Raw genomic sequence first — 24,345 nt, 5'->3', positions numbered from 1 at the left:
AACGTGGGCAAGACCGTGCTTAGTGTCCAAAACCATGGCATCTCAAGCACTGGTTAGGAAGGCCTGTGACTATAAGACTGTGTCACAATGCCTGCATCCGTCATAATCTCTAGCTCTAAAGAAATACTATGCGGGTCTAAGACTGCTACTCTGACTCAAGGGACTCCCAGGGCAGCCACCACATCTATGAACGTATCCTGCATGACCCACCCGAAATGTGCCCCCAAGTCTTTGACAATAGGGCGTAGCTCCGCTGCGAGACTTGGGAACTATAACGTGACTGGATGGTGAGGTATGTGGAAGCGCTCGTCAAAGTTATCTGCACTGAAGCCCCTGTACCACGGGACTAGGTTGATGATGAGTCTTCCATCCACGGCAGTCGGAGAGCGGTCTAGGAAGGCTCTTGTGGCTCTCGGGTGGGAAAGTCAAAGCCAAATGATGCCGCGGCCCATGAGGGCAACAACCTCTATGTGACTATCCTCCAGAAGCAAGGTCTCTTGGAGCCAATCCTGTACCTCTGCTTGTGAAGGGGAGTACCCTATGACCCGCCCATGGTGGTTTGTTGCTCTGTCAGAATGACTCGATAAGATTTGGATGTAGGGGGGTCCTACTGGGCCACCGGTTCCTGGTTGGGAGCCACCATATCGAGGGGTGACTTACTGCTAGCTCTTGCAAGAGGGAAGGGATTGAAGCCGTGAGGAGAAGAGGTGATGAAGGCGAAGAGCTTGACGGGGGACGCGCAAAGTGGTCTGTCTGGTCACACAGATAGACACCCTGCACAGTCTGGGAACTTCAAGCCAAGGGCAGATTTACACAGACCTTGACGAGGGTGAAACTGTCGGACTGGCGGGCAAAACTGTCAATGACGAGCAGAATGGCGAAACTGTCAATGACGAGCAGAATGGTGGGCAAGACTGTCAACGACGAACAGAATGGCGGGGCTGAGCAGGTGATGCACAGAGGGGTGGCAAGGCAAAAGCTGGAGCCTACTGGAGCAGGTGACAGTTGGAGGGTCGCGTTTAGAGGGGTGGCACGACGAGGAGGAGGAGATAAGGTAGATGGGGTAGGGAGGAGAGCGGGAGCATGAGCAGGAGCTATACTATATACATACTTGTACATGTAGATGCTAATTGGATCTAGATACTAGATACAGACTAGATCTAGATCCTAACTACTCATCTATTGACCTTTGATCTACGGATCAACTAACTAGTTAGTATACATTCATTAATAGACAATTAGTATAGTTCATTACTAATTACTAACTAATCAGTAGTTGAATACAATGTATACAGTTTACTGACTATCTATTACTGAATAATTGTATACTGAATAGAATAGAATGTAGTTACTCTTCCTCGTGGTTGAGCCTTCCCTTCATTGCTCTACTTTGTGTGTAGTGGGCGGCAATGTTGGCGGGCAACTGTAGCTTCTGATGGGCTCTAATGGCAACCCAACAGGCTGAAATTCAGATGGGTCATCACATGTGAAACATTGCCAACCAAGTGACCTACTGCTCCAATTCTATGGCCTAGAATATGCCCTTTCTACTAGTCATATGCTCAGCCAAGCCCTGCTACCTGACATAATTCCCTACTGCACTTGGTGACAACTCTGCTATTCCAGCTGACCATTATTGCTTGTACTTACTGTTGAATCCCAGCCCAATCAAACCCTGGACAAACTAGAACTTAGTTAGTAGTTACTAGTAACACGAACATGAACAAAAACAAGCTGAGAACATATGCAAGCTACCAGCCTACCATGATCCACCCGGGCCTTGCTAGAGTTGAGGCTCCCACAAGCATGTTCCTATATAACTCTAGCATACCATTCCACCAGAGCCCATCCCCAAGGATCATCCTAAAACCACCACACACATTGTTTCTTTCAAGTCTCACCATTTATGAGTCATGACAATTCTGGCTTATTTATTCATAAGCACCATAGGATTATTTCCATGCTTGAATTTTTTGCAATATTATCAGTGAACTCAGCCAAAGACATCTACCTTGTCAATTCAAGCTGTTAGTTCAACTCATTTTAAGATGATTTCCTGGCCTAAGAGTTGGTTGTTTGTCCTCCATTATTTGCTGGCTCCAGCAAAATGTATTGGGCTGTACGTGTTTCCTGCTTGTGTGGGGTTGAATGGGTTGTTTTTTTGTAGCTTCAACAGTTCAAAATGCAACCCTCAGTCCAAGCCAAACCATCTAGTGGTGTCAATACACTAAACTCCCGAAATAATCTATAGCCACGCTCTTATAAAGAGTAGAAAAGCATAAGCATGCCACTCAGAAAGAAGCCTTATATCCCTACATTGCTAAGCACTGCTTTTATTGATACATTACCCTTGTAGTGCCAATGTCTTGGTGTACAAGGTGTGATGTCAATCACCAAATGGGAATAAGCTTAAACCTTTTTGAAAAGCTAACTTTTCTCGAGTTGTGCTCTGGTGAAGACATCAACAAAATGCAAAGGAAGACCCACCATGCCTGAAACCATGCAGTACAAAAAGAATCTTCCCTTTGGAATGTTCTAGGCATTGGCCTACAAAAAGATGTACATTTCCATGTTGATGGTTGGACAATGGAGATAAAAGGTAAGGGAAGATGTAAGCCAATCAAATAAGAGGAAAGCTTAGGAAGTATGCTTTAATGAAATCTTTTCACAGCAAGCCATGTATAATGCTTTTCCAAAGGATAAACTAGAAACATACTTTACCAGAGAGCATAAAACATGATGTGCACTAAAAATCATCAATTCAACAGCTTTGCTGATGTCAGATCTCAACTAAACTTCCATCTTACAAGGATAACTTGCCTCTTTTATGCATTCAAGTCCATTGAAAGTTGTCTTGCCCATTGCAGGATTGACAGGGTACCAAACCTGAAGACATTGTGGAAACAATTGTTGGACAGGAAATTTTCTATCCTTGGAAAAAAGATTGTTGGACGTGGGTGCAACATTTGTAAGAAAAGATGGTGGCGGCAACACAGACGCTTATAGAGTCCTCACATCCTGGTTTGATACCAACTGAAAGGAAATTAACAGTTAACACAGTATGTAGAAATTGTGATGCAAGAGTATCGACAAAACACTACTCAAGGATTCTGATTCAATCAACTCAAGCCTACTAGCCTTGCTCTGTTCGGAAACTCTAACTCTCTGCACCATCGATTGTGAAGAACCTCAACTATGAAACTAATATAACTAAGCATCACCATAAAAGGGCTACAGAATACGTGCAGTATATCCATGACAATAGACTCTCATCCTCAGCGATTGACTCACTTATCCTCTACTGTCTGTCCAGAGGTATAATTGACGAAACTAATCACTATCATCCCACGCTCAAATTCACTACTATCATCCAGAATTTCACTGCCAAGGTAACCTTGCTATAGAGAGTCAATCAGTCCACCACATAACTCCTACCTGGCTTACATGCAAGGGGCCACATAGATAATCATCACCACCAGGAAAAAGCACCTTCGAAGATCATATTTCCAACACACTGTACTTTGCAAGGATTAAAATCTTTTGAGGTCTGCTGATATGAAGAAAATCAAGACTAAGTTTCTACCCAAACCGCCGATCCCAACTCACTTTCAGCATTTCAACCTCCTGGTCTAAGTCTGCCTCACCTTATATTTCAAGTAAGAGGACTAAATGCTACCATTACAATGCTCCCACAAGAACACTTTCTGTTATGGAAACGTGAAAGCAATTTGTATCTCTGACATAAATAGGTCACTGCTCTACTTTGGATATAAGTGATCTAGCTGGATCACAGTCTGCAAACTCGAAGATTTTTTACATGTATGGGGAGTTGCACTCGGCTGACAGAACTCAGATTCCTTTAGATCATCAGACATTTTCTGACACAGACATTGCAAGTCTGATACATATCATTCTTCATCAAAACTTGATTTCTGCTTGGAATTGCATTGGGAGAAAGTGTTTTCATCATCTTGACATGACCCTGACTGCAGCAGAGAATTGGTCAATGTTGGAGGCTGTCTTCAAAGTCAAAATGAAGCACTCAAAGGTGTCACTAAAGGATGAATTGTACACCCTGCAAATGGATGAAACTGAGAATCTTGGAACATTTCTTAATCGAATGCAGTCCCTACTGAAGCAACTTGAAGAACTGGGGTCGAAGGCAGATGAAGATGATATGAAAGCCATATTGTTGAAGAGTTTGCCCCCGAGGTACAAAGACACAGTGAGAATCCTAATATTGGATGATGATACTGACTATCTTGATTCATGTAGAGCTCGTACATTTTTTTGGGCCTCTTGCCTGTAGCACTGAGAACTCCTCCCTCCTCCCCTTGTCGTCAAGCTACCTCCCCCTCTCTCTCTCCCCTGCGAGCTCCTGTGCGCCGTTGCACCCCCCCCCGGGCCATTGTTTCCTCTTCTCCCCTCCCGCCATCGTTCCTCATCTCCTTCTCCCCCTTGTCGTGCACCTCGTGGACCTACAGCTGCAACAGTTTTTGCCCCCCATGCGCTATTGCTGCTCCTGAATCCCGTGCTTCTGCTCGCACCTGATCTTGCCCATGGCTTCTCCTACCCAGCACGATTGTGGACTGTCGGGCATAAAGTGGCCTTGCTACATTCTGCCCGCACATATATTCAGCGTGCTGCCTTCTTCCGGACTTGACAATGTGCGAGGGTGGCAAACAGGACATTAGTGACCTCCGCCTCCACCTTTTCCCCCATCCCTCGGGCTGAGCCACCTTCATCTCTATCCTCTCTCTTCGCAGTATCAGCCTCTTCTCCTCCCGTGTGAGCTTCTAGTTCATCTACTTTGATATGGTGGCTTCTAGCTAGGAACCAGTGGCCCAGCAGGTCCCCCCCCGTCCAAAGCCTATCGAGTCACCTTGACAAGACCATTTTATTTGTACTCGACAGTTGTTGATGCATAAAATATTAATTATAATATTCACGAATCTTTCCTATTTTTTCTACTTCTTTCTATGTAACATTGGACCTCATCCCATTGGTTGAGAACCTATCTTTCCAAACCCTTAAAGGCCCCAAAATGAGCTCCAACTAACCATTAGTCAGTTGGAGGAAGACTTGCCAATTTTTTGGTTGATACACACTTGATGTTACTTATATGTATGAAACTTGCCAATTTTTACTTTTTTAGATTCCAATGCGTAGACTGTAAGGGCTGGCTTCCCTTCATTATCTGGCATCTTTTTACTTCATCTCCTTCAGCCCCACATCTCCCTATGGGTGGGTGCTACCCTCCCAAACTAGCCTTAGATTTGCCATCTTTGGACTCTCATAAAGTAGCCATTTATGGCCAACCATCTTCTCCACTCATGGCTCTCCATTGGCTACACAATCCTCTCCAATGCAGAGCAGCAATAGTCAACATCAGAGGTGCATCACTTAGAATAGATCCAGGATTCCAGGGTTGTCATTTTGAGCTATGTGGCCAGTGGCCGCAGCTCTTTTGAAGGGTGGTTAAGCTTTTCTAAGTAACCCCTATGCAAAAAATGCAAAAACACCAAAAATTAACTTGTCTACAAAAGTAGAGGTACCTGAGATTTGATATTATATCTCCAAATAGGCAAAAAGAGGAGGTTAATGTAATAGAGTGTTCCTATAAATTATTGAGAACATGATAGCACTGCACTCACTCATGGAACAACCAATTACAAAAATACCCAAAGGAATTAGTTTTGAGATTACGTGAGATGAAATATTCACAAATTGATGAACTAGATGTAAGCAAAAAAAAAGCTACCCATGTCAATGTGAAAGGCACACAAAGTTACTCAACACATGGGACAAGATATAGTTATTAGTGATACAAGGAGGGCTTTATATTACGTGGGGAGAGAAATCACACAAGGCATACCTAAATCTGAAATCGCACAAGGCATACGTGAATGTGTTGGCTATCAGATGTGGAACTCGTTTGAGTCGTTTCTCCCTCGTAGGCTCGTAGAGTCATGCTACAACTTACAAGATTGCTTTTGCCGTCTCCATAGTTTTTGAAGGATAATAAAAAAGTGACGTTTTACCGTTGTCGGTCCGTTTTACGTTTGCAAGTCTTCAAGCTTATGTAGAAGGTAGGGATCTGCAAGAGCAATTAGATGTTAGTTGATATCAAACGTCATTTATGAGTCGCTCCATGACGTAAGCAAACATAGCAACATTGCAACTACCTCTCATAGGCATCAAAGATTCAAAATGTAATTTACTCACAACATTTAGTGCAAGAATAGATCTAGGCAATTAGATAGCATTCGTTTCAATACTTCAATGTTCACTTGGAATCGACGTCTTGGATGGAAATCCAAAAAATGGAGAGGCGAGGGCAGCAACAACAGAACTTATAGTCTTACAGAAGCCGCACGAAGTTTTTATAGAATGTAGAGTCATAGACGTCGATACCATCAGTGATTCAGCGTGTTACTTGGAACCTGAGAAGCAAGGCAATAGTGCATTGGCCAAGCCACCCAGGCGAATGCATGACAAATGCATCTAAGCGAGGAGAGAGAGTCGGGCGAACTTCTTCGTGAAAGGGGAGAAAGTAGAAAAGGGCAGGTGATTTAACACATCCATGTTTTTAACTAAATGTAAGTTTTTTGGGCTAATTTTTTTTACAAAATAGCCCACCCACTTTTTTAATTGCTTTAAATTTGCCTTTGGGCTATAATTCGCCCTTAAAATTTACCCTGGTTACAGATGATGATGTGGGATATATCTAGGGTCAAAGGACGTGGTTTGTGAATGCCAAAGATGTGGAAGCTGCAGCTCTCTTTACTAATAGCCGAAGCCTTGATATATCCTATGCAATGCAAATATACGAGGCTTTGAGAGATGGTAAGAAACCTGTGGCAAGCAATGTGGTCTTGCGCCCAATAATGTTTTGTCCAACCAAAAATAGTTTTCTGGATCAAATAACATTTACAGGGCCTACACATTTCGAGGAAATCTTCAGTCAATTCTTTAAAGACACTCTTAATAATATTCCACATGAACAAGGCGAAGAGGCACAAGGTGAGAATATGCTAAAGGAAGTAAAGAAGGAATTCCTCCTTCATTGCAAATTCCAGCCCATTGATGGTCAACATTGGGCTTATGCTTGTAATCAGATCGCAAGGGAAGCAAAGGAGGGCAAAAAACTCACTCCAAAACAATTTGCAAAGATAAGTTCATTCCATTATTATCCTGCAACAATCTGTATATTCAAGCATGAGATCAAGTAGTTGATTGAGTTCGAAAGACTTAATCATTATGTCCATGGAAAGCGTAAGATATCCTCAACATTAGAGGTCTTATAGAAGGCAAGGGTTATATGGACAACATTTGGTTCTCCAAATCCTGATTTGAAGTGAAAGGTCACAAAAGCAGACGCCGGCACACTCACAAACTTCTATACTTCTTTGAGTGCAGTTGTGCCTAGGGGAACTCAAGAGCGAGAAGAAAGTGTGACAAGCCTCAAGGTGGTGAGGGACAGATATGCCGACTACACTTCTATCATATTTCGTCCTGTTGAAGTGTTCAATGAGATGCTTGAAACGTGCATTGCTTGTGAGCGTGGACAGCTGACCTATGAAGCTTCTTTGTTTATCTCCAGCAAGTCAAAGGTAATGGATAAGAAGGAGTTGACGGCAAGGATGTGGAGGCCTATAAAGTACTTACCTGATAAGTAGGCATCCATGGTAGCACAAAAAATTTAAAGAAAGAATGGTTTTTTGGAAAAAAAGACAAAGACCACTGCATGGAAGAATGCATCAATGTACAGGTGAGGCGTGATGCAGTGCATAGTGCCATTAAGTATTTGCTGTCAAAGAAACAAATTCCACTTACTCATTGTAACATTGACTATAATGTGGTGAAGCATATAGCTTCTTTGTCAACACCCAAGGTAAAGCTATGGGCAAACAGGTGGATTAAAAAGGATGAAGATGGGTCAGAAATAGTAACCTCTTATATGAGAAAAGAAATCCCACAACAGGTGGTTGCATATGTGGAAAGATTAATCAGCAAGATAAGGATGCCGACAAATATGCACCAAAGCTTTCAATTCAATGTAGAGGTTACGGCAGAGTCTGGAAAGCTTGTGAACTTCAGGGGAGTCTCAGAAGATGACTTCTTCAAGAATGAGTCAGCATGGGATAAGCCACAACTATTCTTTATCAATGAAGTTTCTAGCGATGATATCCATAACTTCATTGATAGAATAGCATATACCACCATTAGCAAAGTGGCGATTTGCAACATTGTCATTTTTGTTGATAAAAAAGACAAAGAAGCCATGCAGGTTACTCTAGAGCGAGCATATTCATCAGATTTGAAGATCTATAGTGGTGTTTATGCAGCAAAGAGAGGCAAGAGAGAATGTGGCATAGCGATTCAAACTCTTGAATCATTCTTTCTGTGTATGCGGAGTCCCTGATCACTCCTTACAAAAGAACATAAGAGGGAATTTAAATAATTTGAGATTGATGCTAGAAGAGCAAGATATTCCCAGGTCCATACATTATCAAAAAAACAACTATGGAAGTCTTGCAAAAAGTGGGAGTCTCTTGCTTACCATGATGGAGAATTTGCTACTGGCAGGTTGGGAGGTCACCTTGTGCAGGATGGGATATTTATTTGAGGATCTCCTAAGAAAAGGCAACTCCACAAATATTATTGAAAATAAGCATTTCATGGCTTATTTCCAGCTTCAAGCAGATCTAACCACAGGCTATGAAAAAGAGAGAGACCACAAGGACACCGATGACATGGATGATTACCTTGAAGATCATAATGTCCCAATTGATGATGATGAAAAGATGGACTTACATGACCCATTCACAGAGAGGTTGGTGGATGAAGACAAACATGATCATGCCTTCTTTGATAATTATGGCTTGCAGGGTTATGAAAAAAGGCCACTATGACAATACTTAGTGGTATGAACTCTCTATTTCTCAACTAAATACAATTTTTTAAATAAGATTTAAATTTAAAGATAATGAATCTAATCTCTCATATTTGTTTACAGGCAATAGAGGGAGAAGAAATGGATGAAGTCAATACGGAGGCACTCCCTTCTACTTCAACAATGCAACCACCTCTAAATTTGATTGAAAAATCAAATTTAGCTGCATTGGATAAAATGGAGAGCCCATTTGAAGTTAGGATAGTTTTGAAATGAGAACCTCAGTATTTAAGCTTTGGTAGAAAGGAGGTTTCAATCCTCTCCAATCCTTTAAAAGAGGTTAATGACAATGTTATCTTGGCCATTCTCAGGTAACGTTTATTTATTTGTTGCTACTTCAATGAGCTAACATTTGTTTATTTATTCACAGTGTAGTCATATATCAGTTTCCTAGTGCAGAATGCAAATCAATTCTATGAGCTAATGTTTGTTTATTTCTTGGTGTAGTGTAGTTGTTTCTCAGCTTCCTAGTGCAATGCAACATCGTGTCTACATGCTCGATGCTCTCCTTTGTTCTATTCTTAGCTCTCCTCAAAAGACTATAGAAGATGTTTGTACCTGGTTAAGCGCTTTGAATTTAGATGGGGTGCGAGTCATCTTAATGCCTTATCATGAGGCATAAGTATCAACTCTAACCTTATTTTTACTATTTCTTTGGCAAGTTTGTGTAAAACAATAATCATTTTTATTCTGGTCGTGTAGCTCACATTGGAGTCTGATCTTCTGGGACCTTGAACTCAACCGTTTATGGTTTGTGAATTCAATAGAAGGCTATCATGCCAACTCCCCAAGGTAATCATTCTCTTAATATTTTTGATACTTTCTTATTTTGTATCTTATGATCATGACATATTAATATATTTAATATGTCATGATGGACAGTGCTGCATATCGGCTAGTATCTGCTGTCAGAACAACCACGGAGCAACAAGATCAAGTAGAATTCAAAAGACATCTACCAGTGGAGCAAAAAGATGGACACAGCTGTGGGTGGAGAGTTGCCTACAACTGCATGTTGTTTCTTAGAGAGATTTTTGATTTGGATTTACTAGTCAAAATGGAATCATATACAGAAGCCGATCTGCTAGCATTTCGGGCTGAGAGTATTCAGCATCTAATTACTACCATTGGGAAACAACCTGAAAATATGACTACATTGCAGCATGTATAAAGAGACTTAGTCTAATGAAAGCATGCTATCTCTATACTTCTATGATTATTTAAACCATTATTTTTATTTGGGATGTGTAAATCTCATAACTTGTCTAATGAAAGCATGCTATCTTTATACTTCTATGATTATTTAAACCATTATTTTTATTTGGGATGTGTAAATCTCATAACTTTTTAAATTTTTCCTCCAAGAGGAGGAGAGACTCACTCTAATGAAAGCATGTATGAAACCTTATCTGCTTGTTTAAGCCTTTATTTGGGATGTGTACATCGCATAACTTTTTTATATTTTTATGGCAGAAGGAGGATGTGGAGGACATAGCAAGTGAAGAAGAATATGATGTAGACTACTCTCTCAATAAGATGAGTCATGAAAATATGAATCTATTGGAGCAGATTGGAAGTTCATTCACCGCTATGTTGTTAATTTGACAACAACCTCATTTTTTTGAATTTGGTCAAGAAGAGATTTCAATCCTCTTGAATCCTAAGAATGAGGTTAATGTCAAAGTCATTACAACCATCCTCAGGTTTGATGCAGCCTTTTCCTTGGCTTTATACTTTGCTTATTTTGATTAAACCCAAGAAGCTAATACTTTTTTTTTTATATAGTAATGTTATATCAAATTTTCTGCAAAATATACAAAGCGTTTCATATATGCTCGATCCTAGTATTTCGGAAGTGCTTAGCAACAAAGAAGAAAGCATAGAGGATGTTTGCAAGTGGTTGAAGCACGTTCCTATGAATGACGCACGAGTTATTTTTACAGCATATTATAAGAAGTAAGCATCAAACGCTACTTGGTTTTTCTATTGCATTGCTAGAATTGTCTCAAACACAGTAATTATTCTTTATTGATAATACAGCTCACATTGGAGTCTGGTAGTCATGGACATCCTTACGAAGAAGTGCTTCTTTGCCAACTCAATGACATCTGTCCATGGCAATGTGTTAGAGTAAGCATAGACTACACTTGTTGTCACTTCTTGACATGTAGATTGATATGAAATGCACATATTCACTGTTGTTATATGTTTTGATGTGCAGATCAGCTCGAAAGTTAGTAGGTGCTATCGACATAGTAATGCGGCAATGTGACTTGGCACAACAAATAGAGTATATAACATGTCAGGTATCACATCAAGAGAATAGCCACATCTATAATTGTGGATGGAGGGTGGGCTACAATTGCTTTTTGGTACTTGGTCAAATTTTTGAGATACAAAATGACACCACACTGTCAACATATACGGATTTGCATCTCTATGCATTTATAACATGTACCATTCGAGCAATCATTGATTGCGAAATGAATGCCGTCAAAGAGTCAAAGAGGATAGAAGACCTCAACTCTACAAACATGGCTTCATTGGAAGAATTGGGAAGCTCTTTTAATGTTAGGGTTATGATTCAACATAGACCTCAGTATCTTGAATTTGGGGGAGAGGAGATTTCAATTCTCTCTAGAGCTTCAAATGAGGTCAATAACAATGTTATGATGGCCATTCTCAGGTTTGATACAAACTTTTTCTCTGCTTGATAATTCAATATTTTGATTAAATCTAATAAGCTAATATTCATTTATTTGTTGGTGTAGTCTAGTTATCTCACGATTTGGTAGAGTCGTACAAAATCGTGTGTATATGTTGGATTCCCTCCTTTCTCCTATACTTAGCGATAGCAGAAAGACAATAGCCGATGTTTGTAAATTGTTACAGCCTTTACATTTACATGGCATGCGAGTCCTATTTATGGCATATCATGAGATGTAAGTATCATGGCAATCTCTATTTTCATCTTATACTGGCAACATTGTGTTAAATAATAATGGTTCTTAATTATTTGTGTAGGGAACATTGGAGTCTGGTGGTTTGGGACCTTGAAGACAACTATTGTTGGTTTGTTAACTCGATTGCAGGCTTTCATGGCTCAGTGCAAACGTAAGTATTCTATTATTCTATTGTTACTTCTATATTATGTACCTTATGTAATAGACACACTAAGTTTTTTTAATATGTCACAATGAGCAGGTCGATTGAGAAGTTGGTATCTGCTATTAGAGAAACAGGACAGTACAAAGACTCGATAGATTTCCAAAAGCATTTAGTAGTAGAGCAGGAAGATGGGCATAGTTGTGGGTGGAGAGTTGCCTACAACTGCATGTTGATTTTCAAAGAAATTTTATCACTTAAGCCACAGATTTCATCGGAAGACTCTTTGGAGCTCAAATATTCTTTGGGCTGAAATCATTCGAGACCTAATTGCTGCCATTAGAATACAACGTGCAACTAAAGCAATATCAGAGCTTCCCTTTAAGGAAGAGGAGACTGAGTCTACTATTAAGCACTGCACACTACAGAAGAAGTAGAGACCCAGTGTACACCTGCAGCACCACAGCCTCCACTGGAAGCATCAGAAGAGTTGCCACCGCCTCTGCTTGCATTTAAGGAAGAGGATACTGAGTCTACTCCGAAAGCACTACATACTACAGAGAAGAAGTAGAGAGTGTACATCTACAGCACCACAGCCTCCATTGGAAGCATCAGAAGAGTTGCCACAGTCTCCACTAGAAGCATCACAAGAGTTGTGATGCATGTATGATGTTGTGTTTGTAATTTTTGTTGATTATACACCAATTTGTGACTTATTACTTAAGTGGCATTTACTAATGATATTTATATAATTATTTCATGCACACAATTTTATGATATGAATGTGTGATGATGTGATTATTTGGAAATAAATCCTTGTGTGATGAGAATTTTGATATGAATATGTGATGATGTAATATTTGTAATATATTTCTTCATGCACACAATTTTATGATATGAATGTGTGATGATGTGATTATTTGGAAATAAATCCTTGTGTGATGAGAATTTTGATATGAATATGTGATGATGTAATATTTGTAATATATTTCTTCATGCACACAATTTTATGATATGAATGTGTGATGATGTGATTATTTGGAAATAAATCCTTGTGTGATGAGAATTTTGATATGAATATGTGATGATATAATATTTGTAATATATTTCTTCATGCACACAATTTTATGATATGAATGAGGGTTTTTTGAGTGCACCCCCTCCCCCCTAGTCTTTTGTCGCCAGTTCGATTATACTTAATCTTTCCCACCCTCCCTCCCAACCCACTCACCCCTCCGCCCTGCCACGTTGCAATTTCCAAACAAATTTGTGAATTTTGGAATCTATAATTGACTCAAAATAGTGTTAACTTTATTCATTAAACATTTTACATTTGGGGCTCTCTTAGGACCCAACGCCTCCCCTGTTTGACTCTATGTTGCAACCAAAGTGCAACCCCTTGGCTCTCTATTGAGAACTTTGAAGTAGCACATCTCCTTGTCTTCTTGACATGTTGAACCGCTTTTTCAAGACTTGAGACCTCTACCTTATCGCGCTTGAGAGTCCTTGCCTCTAGACATCTATAAAACCAATTGAACATTTTGTGTAGTGCATTGCTTCGCGCAATACCACCCCCATGCCTTGTATTCTTGAAGTATGTTGCCTTTGCTCTGTAGTGCGATTTCTCCATTCCTTGAGTATTCCAAATGGATAGAGGGCCCCATTGCTCCACAAACCATGGTGCATGTGCATAAAGAATATGTTGTGAAGAAAAACATTGTATTAGAAACATAAACTGACTCGAATTCAAAGCACAAAATTTCAACCTAAGGAGGATTGCCATGTAATGTGTAATATGTGACTCCCCCCATGCTTCTACCATCAATGATATGAATTCTCCCAATGCTATCCTGAATCCCTCATAATAAAGCTCATTTGTTTGACCTTGTCTAAATGTGATCTTAAGAGAGGCTGTATTAAGGTGTTTTTTGACACCATATGGCTTTGAATAATATGATCTACTTCTTTACAAATGTGATGTGCTCTTTTTGAAATGTACTCTAGTTTTCATAACATGTCACGCCATTTTTTCTAATTTGATTTTTTAAAATCTTACTTTTTGTCTCTTTTAACAATGTGATGTACTCTACTTTTAATGTACTCTAGTTTTAATAACATCTAACGTCATTTTTTCTAATTTGATTTTTTTAAATATTCCTTTTTGACTCAATGTTTTGTTTTATAAGAGCCTTTTTTTTTGAAATGTTTTATCCAAAATTATCTCACAAAATAAATTTGGACAGTGCAAGAGTCCAAAATTAATGAAATAGGTGTTATTGGTAAAATTCCTTTGTCTATGCAGGATGGGAAAAAGAAATACATGTCTGATGTATTTCATGTCCCGAACATCACCAAGAACCTGGTTTCTGTTGGTCAAATGGTTGAGCAGGGCTTGCAGGTCAGATTTAATCCTCATGGATGCTTTTTTGAGGATATGAAAAATAACGGTCGCTTGATAGCAAAAGGAAAGAAGAAGGGCAGGATGTTTACATTGGATGCGGACATGCCTGAATTGAGTGCAGCAATGTTTGCACATGGGACCGGTGTAGTTGTAGATATTGATATCTGGCATAAACGCATTGGTCGTGTTAATATACAGTGACTTAAATCAATGCAAGCCCAAAATATTGTTGTAGGATTGCCTAAATTCAAGGTTGCAGAAATGCATAAGGTTTGTGAAGCCTGTCAATTTGGAAAACAGGCAAGGAAACCATTTCCTAGGCATGTTCAAGAGAGTAAAAAGCCGTTGGAATTAATCCACTCTGATGTGTGGACTACTAAAGGTGCATCTATTGGAGGCTGTCACTATTTTGTCACTTTTATTGATGACTTCAATAGAAAAGTTTGGGTGTATTTTATGAAAAAGAAAAGTGAAGTGTTTGGGCACTTCAAAGCTTTTAAAGCTATGGTTGAAAAAGAAACAGGCCTGCAAATAAAATGCCTAAGGTCAGATGGAGGGGGAGAGTACCTCTCAAATGAGTTTGCAAGGTTCCTGCAGGAGCATGGCATAAAGCAGCAATATTCATGCAGTCATACCCCACAGCAAAATGGACTTGCAGAAAGGAAAAACAAGCATATTGGAGAGGTATCTCAGGCCATGCTAAATGAGAAAGATTTACCAGATTATTATTAGGCTGAAGTAGTTGCTACAGTAGTTTACATAATGAAGAGGACTCCCACTGCAACAATACATGGCATGATGCCAGAGGAGATGTATACTGGTAGGAAACCAGACATTTCTCATTTGAAAATTTTTGGTTGCATTGCCTATGTTCATGTGCCAAACGAGTTGAGGTCCAAGTTGGATCCAAAAGCTGAGAAGTGCATCTTTATTGGTTATTCTCTGTAGCATAAAGGGTATAGATGCTATAACCCTTCTTCTCATAAGTTTACAGTGAGCAGAGATGTTGTTTTTGATGAGATGAGTAGCTGGTATGAACCAGTAAATGTGATGATTGATGTAGATGCACAAAATGGTAATGCTGCACAGAATTCACAGCAGCAATCACAAAATATCAGTGGATCTGCAGTGTCCTCTAGCAGTGGTTCACATACTTCACCATGGACAGGTAGATTGAGATCAGGAGAATCTCCTCAAAGCAATGCAAATAGTGGTACGTAGGTATCACAAAAAGGAAAAGAGAAGGTAGATCAACCCATGTTTGATGTGAATGCAGGTCACTCTTATGTGGATGGTGAATCCAGTGGCTCAGAATAGAGCATTGATGATGAGTTGGGTATTCCTTCTGTTGTTACACCTGGATTAAGGAAGACCAAGGATGTTTTGAGAGCACCTGGAAGTGAGCCTATTTTGCGCAGGTCTACCAGAGCTAGGTGTCCTGTGGATAGGCTGAAATATGATGGATTTACAGCCATTCACTATGCCTATATGGTCAAAGTGATATAGGAACCAGAACCCACTTCTTTTGAGCAAGCCATGGGAAATGAAAAATGGGAAAAAGCCATGGATGAAGAAATGGATGCCTTGGAAGCCAATGCTACATAGGAATTGGTGCCTTTGCCTAAAAACAAGAATGCAATTGGCTGTAAGTGGGTTTATAAGATCAAGCACAATGCAGATGGTTCTATGAATAGATACAAGGCAAGATTAGTTGTCAAGGGGTATGCACAGACATATGGCATTGATTATGAAGAAACATTCAGTCCGATTGCAAGGATGGCAACTGTAAGAGTAGTCATTGCTATGGCTGCATCAAAAGGATGGTCTTTACATCAGATGGATGTAAAGAATGCCTTCTTGCATGGTGATTTGCAAGAAGAGGTCTTTATGGAGCAGCCAGCAGGTTATGTTCATGCTATTCATCCTGAGTTTGTCTACAGGTTGAAGAAAGCCTTGTATGGCTTGAAGCAAGCACCTAGAGCATGGTCTGACAAGATAGGATAGTATCTTGTCACTATTGGCTTTCAGATTTCCAAGGCAGATTTCTCACTCTATGTGAGAAAAACAGAGAAAGGGATTATACTGCTTGTCATTTATGTTGATGATTTGATCATCACAGGTGATAGTGATGAAGATATCCTTCATGTGAAAATGCTATTGAAGCAGAAGTTTGAGATGAAGGATTTGGAAGAGCTGCGTTATTTCTTGGGCATTGAGGTGATTAGATCACCAAGTGGGATACAGCTCTTGCAGAGGTAGTATGGATTGGACATGCTGTCCAAATATGGGATGACAGGCTATAAGCCTATTTCAGTTCCTTTGGAGCAGAATGTGAAGCTAAGCACAGATGCAGGTGAGCTTCTAGAAGACCCTACTATGTACAGACGCATAGTAGGAAGTTTGATTTATATGACTATTACCAGGCCAGATTTAAGCTATGCTGTTGGATTGGTAAGTCAATTTATGCAGGCTCCAAGGAAACCGCATTTGGATGCGGCTAGACGCATACTCGGGTATGTGAAGTCCACATTGCAGTATGGACTATTTTATGAGGCTGGGGTTCAGATACAGTTGCATGGATACACTGATGCTAATTGGGCTGGTAGTACTTCTGATAGATGATCTACCAGTGGATATGTGTTCTCTTTTGGGAGTGCTGCAGTCACTTGGAGCAGCAAGAAACAGCCTATAGTTGCCTTGTCAAGCACAGAGGCTGAGTACAGGGGTGCAGCAATGGCTGCATGTGAGGTAGCTTGGTTGCATAAGCTACTTTATGATATGCATCAGTCTACAGATGGGCCAGTTGTCATTTATTGTGACAACATGAGCAGTATACACTTGTAAATAACCCAGTCTATCATGCTAGGACAAAGCACATTGAGGTGCATTATCACTATGTGCGGGAGAAGGTTTTACTAGGTCTTATTGATCTAGTTTATGTTAGCACATAGGATCAGGTAGTTGACATATTCACGAAGGCATTGGGCGTAGAGAAGCTGCGCAAGTTTAGAGACTTGCTTGGTGTGCAAGAATTGGGATTGAGTTCGAGGGGGAGTGTTGAGATATCGAGCTCCACTCGTGATATGCCAGGGTGACCGTTGTGTATTTATATCACCGACTTGTTAGCTACAGATGCGGTTGGTACACCGCCCATGAATAATAGCTGGATGACAGCTATCCTTATCTACTCTAGTTTGTGGCTCAGTTAGTATGCCACCTTAGTTAGTTGAGTTTGGTTTGAGACCCACATATAGGGTTCTTCTATTTCTTTGTACTTGAGTTCTTTTGGCTTTCACAACGAAGAAGAGGAAAACTGTTTTCAGCCTCCACCTGTGTGTGTATTCCCCCATTGTGCATGTGAGAAAGCCACAAGTGAGACTCCTTCCCTCTCTCCCACGATCTTCACACCATGTCCCTGGCCAGCAATGATAATAGTGCTCACTCTCTATCGACTAGGTTTAGAGCTAGGAGTGTATTTGGGAATTCAAAGCCCAATGTTCTCAGTGTTTTAGAGAAGAGAGAAAGGCTTTGAAGCCTTATTGTATAGAAATTTTATTTTATATGAATACAGATATACTTTTTATACAGTGCCCCATTTTGTGTTCTTTTACAAAATTTATTTTATAATGTCATTGTATTTTGTAACTTTAATTGTTGTTGGCATTAATATTTTCATTCACTATTCTGCTCAAAAGCATGCTATGAGATAAATATTTGCACTATAATGGTCATTTTTGAGCAATCCAGTAAGAATCTCACCGTGCGACAAAAGGCAAATGTGTTCGGAATCGTGCGGAGAGCTTAGAAATGCCAAAACCCACTATGGCGCGTATGAGGCCTATTTGACTTGGTCAAATAGGCCTCATACACGCCATAGCGGGAACACATTTGCCTTCTGCTCCATGGTGAAAAAACATCATTTGACCACTCAAATTCACACTGAAGTTGCATAAACTGATGGAAAGCTTCATGTAAGATGTATAATAACATGGGAACAGTAATAGAACATAAAAATATATTTTATTCATTGGCCTCAAAGGGTAGAGATTTACAAAATGATTTAGGTTACAACAAATGAACCTAAACAGCATCTAGGGCCTAAGGGAGGGATCGAAGTGGATGCACTTGGCAAGTGCAAGGTCCTTGTCCGTCACTGTTACTCTTTTGGCATGGATAGCACATAAGTTCGCGTCTTCAAAAAGACTAACTGTCATCTACTCCATTGCCTCCTGAATTGCTTCCATAGTGCCTGAAGTGAAATGCACATCATCCTTGTAATACTATGCTATTTCATGTATAACACGCTGGAAGGGTGCATGGGAATGAGATTGTCCATAGTGGTTTGGAACTTGCGGATCTCCTGAAGTGCATTCACATGCCTGATTTTTTGCGCCTCTTAATCTTTGGGGGACCCTGCATTGGCCTCTGGACATGGCCCCATGGCCGCTTGTCTGCTTTGAACTTCTTTTGCCTCTCCTCCCTTGTAACCGCCTCTTCAGACTCCTCTTTCTATGTCTGGTGGGTCCTTCGAGGTGGCTTGTTGCTCCTAGGGGTCTTCTTTATCCTTGGTCTCTTTTCCTTTTCTTGAGGCTGTGAGATAGTAGGTTGAGGCTCTTGCTCAGCTCGTACTAGAGGCTCCTCATATGTGATAATATCGAGGCACAGAGGGTTGATGGTGCTCTTTCGTGCGGTTTGCTTGGTTGGAGGATTGGGGCCAAGGTTTATTATATCTGCGAGCCTGCCAAATACTTTCTTTTGTTGTGGCCCCTATAATCTCTCCATCTTCTCTCTTTACCTTTCTTGCTCCCCTTGGTCTAGATGCTCCATACTAGGACCTCATGGAGGAGGGAGGGGCAGTTGATCACGATTGACTGGACTATTTTGCCCCTCATGGGAGACCTCTCTACTTCCATGGTTAGTTGTGTGGAAGGACTGAGAGGACCCCTGATCGTGCTAGGATTCCTCATGGATCCTTCATCGTGCTAGGATTCCTCATGGTGCTGAGATCCCTGGGATCCCCCATGAGAGTTGGATGGTGGGGACTCACGTTGCTTAGACTCCTGATGATGAGAACTGCCTTCAGATCCCTGGTGATCATTGCCCTCTTGGCCACTAGGGCTTGTAGTGTGTTCGGAGGCCATGGAGTTGTGACGAGGAGAACGGGTAGCGTCTAAATGGCATCCAGTGGGTCTAGTAGTTTGTTTAACTCATGCCATAGAAATGAGGGATTTTAGCGTTTTGAAGTGCTTTATATAGTCTTTTTTTTAGCACTTTAGGGTTTTTCTGTTAAATTGAGCTTCATCCATTTTTATAACAAATACTACCTTGCCATCTGTATAATGAAAGAGAAATACAGTAAGGATATAGAAATGAGAAGAAATAAAGTTGAATGCGAAGAGGGAATTTCTCTCACCTTCTTCTCTCATCCCATATAATTTGACCATGGCTCTCTGCAAATTCTCTACATCCATGTAAATATTATTGAAAGCATTTATCTCAAATGTTTAGATGCCAGATTTCTTTTTACTCTTCCAAGTCATTGTGTCACTTTTCCTCCATAGCAGACTTGAAAATTTTAAAAACAGAGTTGTAAGCCTCACGACTTACACCAACAGCATCACAAGCTCCAAGCACCTTCTTTGCTTGCACGAGGCCCTTGAAATCCTTCATTACCTCTCTAGCAACTTGTTCACGTAGCCCTTTTTGTCTAGGGTCCTTCAACACTTCCATGACATCACTTGGCTTTATTAAACTTTTTAGAACATATAAAGGATCACTATCATCCATTTCCATTGTTCCCATCACATCCTCCATGAAATTTTTAAAGTAGAGTACAAATGAGTCTTAGTGGAAACAATGCAACACCACAAATATTTTGGAGTAAGAAATCTCATTGAAAATTTGGGGAACTAACCTTGCAGCCCGTATTCTCCTCTTTCGGGCACCACTATTGGTTGACAATGCATCCATAGATTGTAATTTTATTTTCCTCTCCTTCAGTAACAAAGGTGTTCCCTTCAACTTTTGTACTCATTCTATCGACTTCTCTCGTTCCTTCTCCACATCACGTTGAACTTGGCCATAGATAGACCTTTCCAAATCTTGTTTCCTTTCAGTGAACTTCTGGATTGATTCTTCCAATCCATGTCACTCCAGGGGAGAGGAGGAGGGAGGGGGAGGGAGGGAGAGGGAGAGGGAGGGAGGGAGGGAGGGAGGGAGGAGGCAGGGAGGAGGGGGAGGGAGAGAGAGGGAGGGAGGGACGGAGAGAGAGGGAGGGAGGGGGAGGGAGGGAGGGAGGGAGATTCAAAATTTGAAATTCAAATATCAAAAAATGGCACCCTCCCCTCGTTGATGGGGGGAGAGGTGGGCTCAAATGTGGGCTTAACCCACCTAGGTTGGGCTGGTTAGGCCTCTTTGGGACCCTCCAAGCCCCTTGCATTAGCCCAATAAGCATTCCCTAATCCATTCCTTATGAGGCCCTTTTGAGACCCCAATTCTCCCTTAATGCTTTCTCCTTCATTGGGGGTTGAAGGGTTTAGGAGGAGTTTAAGGGTTAGAGCGAGGTTCAAGGTTTAGAAGGAGGTTCCAAGGTTGAGAGAGAGGTTCCAGAGTTTAGAAAAGGTTTAAGGGTAAGAAGGAGGATCCAAGGTTTAGGGTAAAGGATATGGTGGAGAACTCATCTCCCTTGTAGATCATGGAGGTCAAGGGTTGAGGAACTAAGGGTTTAGGGGGAGCATAGGCCTAGTGGGAGAGGAAGAAGGTGTAAGAGCATGGGGGGAAAGGAGAGAGAGGAGAAGGAAGGAGGAAGGCTCATGACTATTTGGATGGCACCATTGGGCCTCCACTCATCGCCACAATGGAATGGATTTGGATTTATTTAAGGTGGCTCATTAATATTAGAGTGACACTATTACTATGTAACCGTGGCCTTGAACATAGTTTGGCTACTTTGCTCTCATATGCCCCTACTTTGCTACTTTTCTCCATGCTCCCTCCTCTATCTATCATTTGCCCCTATTTGTTTGCCTTGATTCATGCTACCTCCTCTAGCTCTCATCTGCTCATCTCCTCCCCTACTCCTTTGCTCCACACAATCAACGAAAGTTGCTCAACACATTTCATATTGGGTTTCAATAACAAATATCTCACACAAGCCTTGTTTAGACATTTATCATGCTTTTGTTCATTCTGCATGGATGAAACATGGGATAGATGCACCAATTTATCTCGTGCAAATCCATGGACCTTGAATAGGTTGGATCCCATCAAATGCAGACTCCTTGTCAAACCTGGAGCAAGAAGATGTAACATATGCAATGAGTACAGACCAGATGGCTAACATGCTTCAATGGATGACCATTTTGCAGTACTATGATACCCTACAAATGAAGATAATGAGGACTATTATGTGGTGATGCTCTCAAAACCAAAAACAGTCCTCTCAGAGTAAGTGATGGATGGATGGGGCAATGTTTTCAACATTGGAGATGAAGTGGTATATTGAATCTTTTATGCAAAAATTCCTAAATGCAAAAGCAATTATTCCCTACTAAAAGATGCACCTTTTGCTATAGTACATGCTGATACAATGTTGGCAATAAAGTTCAAAATCTTACAAGGTTAAAGGCCAAAGAACAGTGTATCATCTCCCTAAGGAGGTGCATGAACGAATCTTGGCAAACATATTTGTTTTAAGAACTATTGCATGACTTTCAAGACAACTAGATGTAGATTTAGATTTGAGAGTTTGCTTCCATTTTGTATTATGTTTTGTATTGTTGCCATTTTGGAAACATGTTTTTGCAGTGCAACAATACAACTTTTGAATTAAAGATTATCAAGTCACCATATTAGCAAATTAGTATTGCTTTTTGAAATCAGTCCCCATACTAACATTGATGTTTTAAATCCATCATGGTAGAGATACAGACCATTTTTTTAAATTTATTTGTTATGACTTAGGGTATTGTTAATGGCTAAAAGGCTTCTTAGTACTATATAGTTCTGGATAATTATTTCTATTCTATACACCAAACACAAATATTGATGCTAATGTGATGCTTAATGGCTTTGGGGAAGTAGTGAATGCTTTAGGCTGATATCTACCCTAGATATGTGGCACAATCAAGTGGTGGCTAAATAACAAAGTGTAAAAGTAAGGCAACAAGCAGCCAATCTAATCTCTTGGAAAAGGAGTAGCTTATGTGATGCTTAATGGCTTTGGGGAAGTAGTGAATGCTTTAGGCTGATATCTACCCTAGATATGTGGCACAATCAAGTGGTGGCTAAATAACAAAGTGTAAAAGTAAGGCAACAAGTAGCCAATCTAATCTCTTGGAAAAGGAGTAGCTTATGGGTCATCTTAGTGTGGTTTTATATGAATATCTAGGGGAGGAGTATGCGAAAGTTCTTGGCTCCATATTGGGTGCATTAAAGGGCATTGTAAATGCAATTGGTATGACAAAAGTGACTCCTCCCATCGCATTTAACACCAATTTTAAATAATAGACATGAGAAGTTTTAATAGAATTGCATTGATCTATGGGGGAGAATTGTTGTGACAGAGGAGATGAGTTTGTACTAGCCCAAGAGTGGATGAGAATATGTTTCGAGCTCCTAGAAACGCTTAAAGCTCACAAAAAAGGGATCATAGGGGCCATAATTGTGAATACATTTGATATATTACTAAAGCTATTGGTCCACAAGATGTCGTAGCTACTCTTGTTAACAATTTAAAAGTGCAAGAGCACCAAAATTGAGTCTGCACCACTGTGGCCATTGATTTTGTTGTTGAAACTTGTTCCTCATTCACCGTCTTGCCAGATCTTATTAATGAATACAAGGTTCTTGAGTTGAATGTTCAAAATGGGGTATTGTAAACTCTCTCATTTGTGTCTGAGTATATTGGGGAGATGGGAAAAGATTAGATCTATGCAATTACTCCACTTCTAAAACATGCCCTCATGGATCGAGATTTAGTTCACATGAAAATTGTAGCATCAGTAGTGAAGCATATGACTCTAGGGATTGTTGGGCTTGGTTGTGAGGATGTGCTCGTAAATCTTCTCAATTACGTATGGCCTAATATTTTTGAGACTTCTCCTCACATGATAAATTCTGTGATTGAAGCTATTGAGGGGATGCGAGTTACCCTGGACTTGCAATTTTTATCAATTATTGCCTACAAGGTCTTTTCCATCCAGGCAAAAAATTTCACGAGGTTTATTGGAAAATATGTAATTCTTTGTATATAGGCTCCCAAGATGATCTAGTTGTAGCTTATCCACATCTAGAGAATGAAATTCACAACATATACAACAAGCCCGAGTTGGCAATGTTTGTCTAAAGGTGCTAGACTCTAGTCTACATTTTTTCATGTGATTGTTTTCCTATGAGTCTTTGTAAGAACCTCAATAAGTCCATTCCATCACTTAGTTTACTTATCCTTCTGGAATGGCTTGCATCTCCATATGTCTTTTTAGACTAGTGAATGGTGTATTCTTTAGGTCACCTATGGCAAGGCAATGATTTAACAACATATGCCAAAACTATTTGCAACTGATTGAACTAAACAATAGACAACAAATAATATTATTTAAAACTAATTTCTATCAAAGAAAAACTACTATTTAATCATACATTTAACTATTAAACAAAAGTGACCGTTTCATACACATATGAAGACAACACATGTCAAGAAAAATATAACACACATGTAAAGACAAATGGTTGCAAAATCATGCAAATGTATTATCACTATTAACCAACACTATATTAGAGAATTTGGGAAAATCCCAATTCCCACGAAATAAAATATAGTCACTTCAAAAGTAAAATTTGATGTTTTTTATTGAAACATTAGCTCCATTGAGGACCCAAGTTT

At 40.2% G+C, this 24,345-nt stretch overlaps 1 pseudogene; it reads left to right on the top strand.

The window, feature by feature from the left end:
* Positions 1–3,976: 3,976 nt before the first annotated feature.
* On the top strand, positions 3,977–23,808 carry LOC147884538 (uncharacterized; annotated as a pseudogene).
* Positions 23,809–24,345: the final 537 nt, after the last annotated feature.

This window comes from Dipteris shenzhenensis, chromosome 26 (genome assembly GCF_047967505.1).
Source record: "Dipteris shenzhenensis isolate YYH24624 ecotype China chromosome 26, Dip_SZ_1.0, whole genome shotgun sequence".
Taxonomy (NCBI): Eukaryota; Viridiplantae; Streptophyta; class Polypodiopsida; order Gleicheniales; family Dipteridaceae; genus Dipteris; species Dipteris shenzhenensis.
Note: the sequence above shows the minus strand (reverse complement) of the source record. Positions and strands in the feature narration are given on the sequence as shown.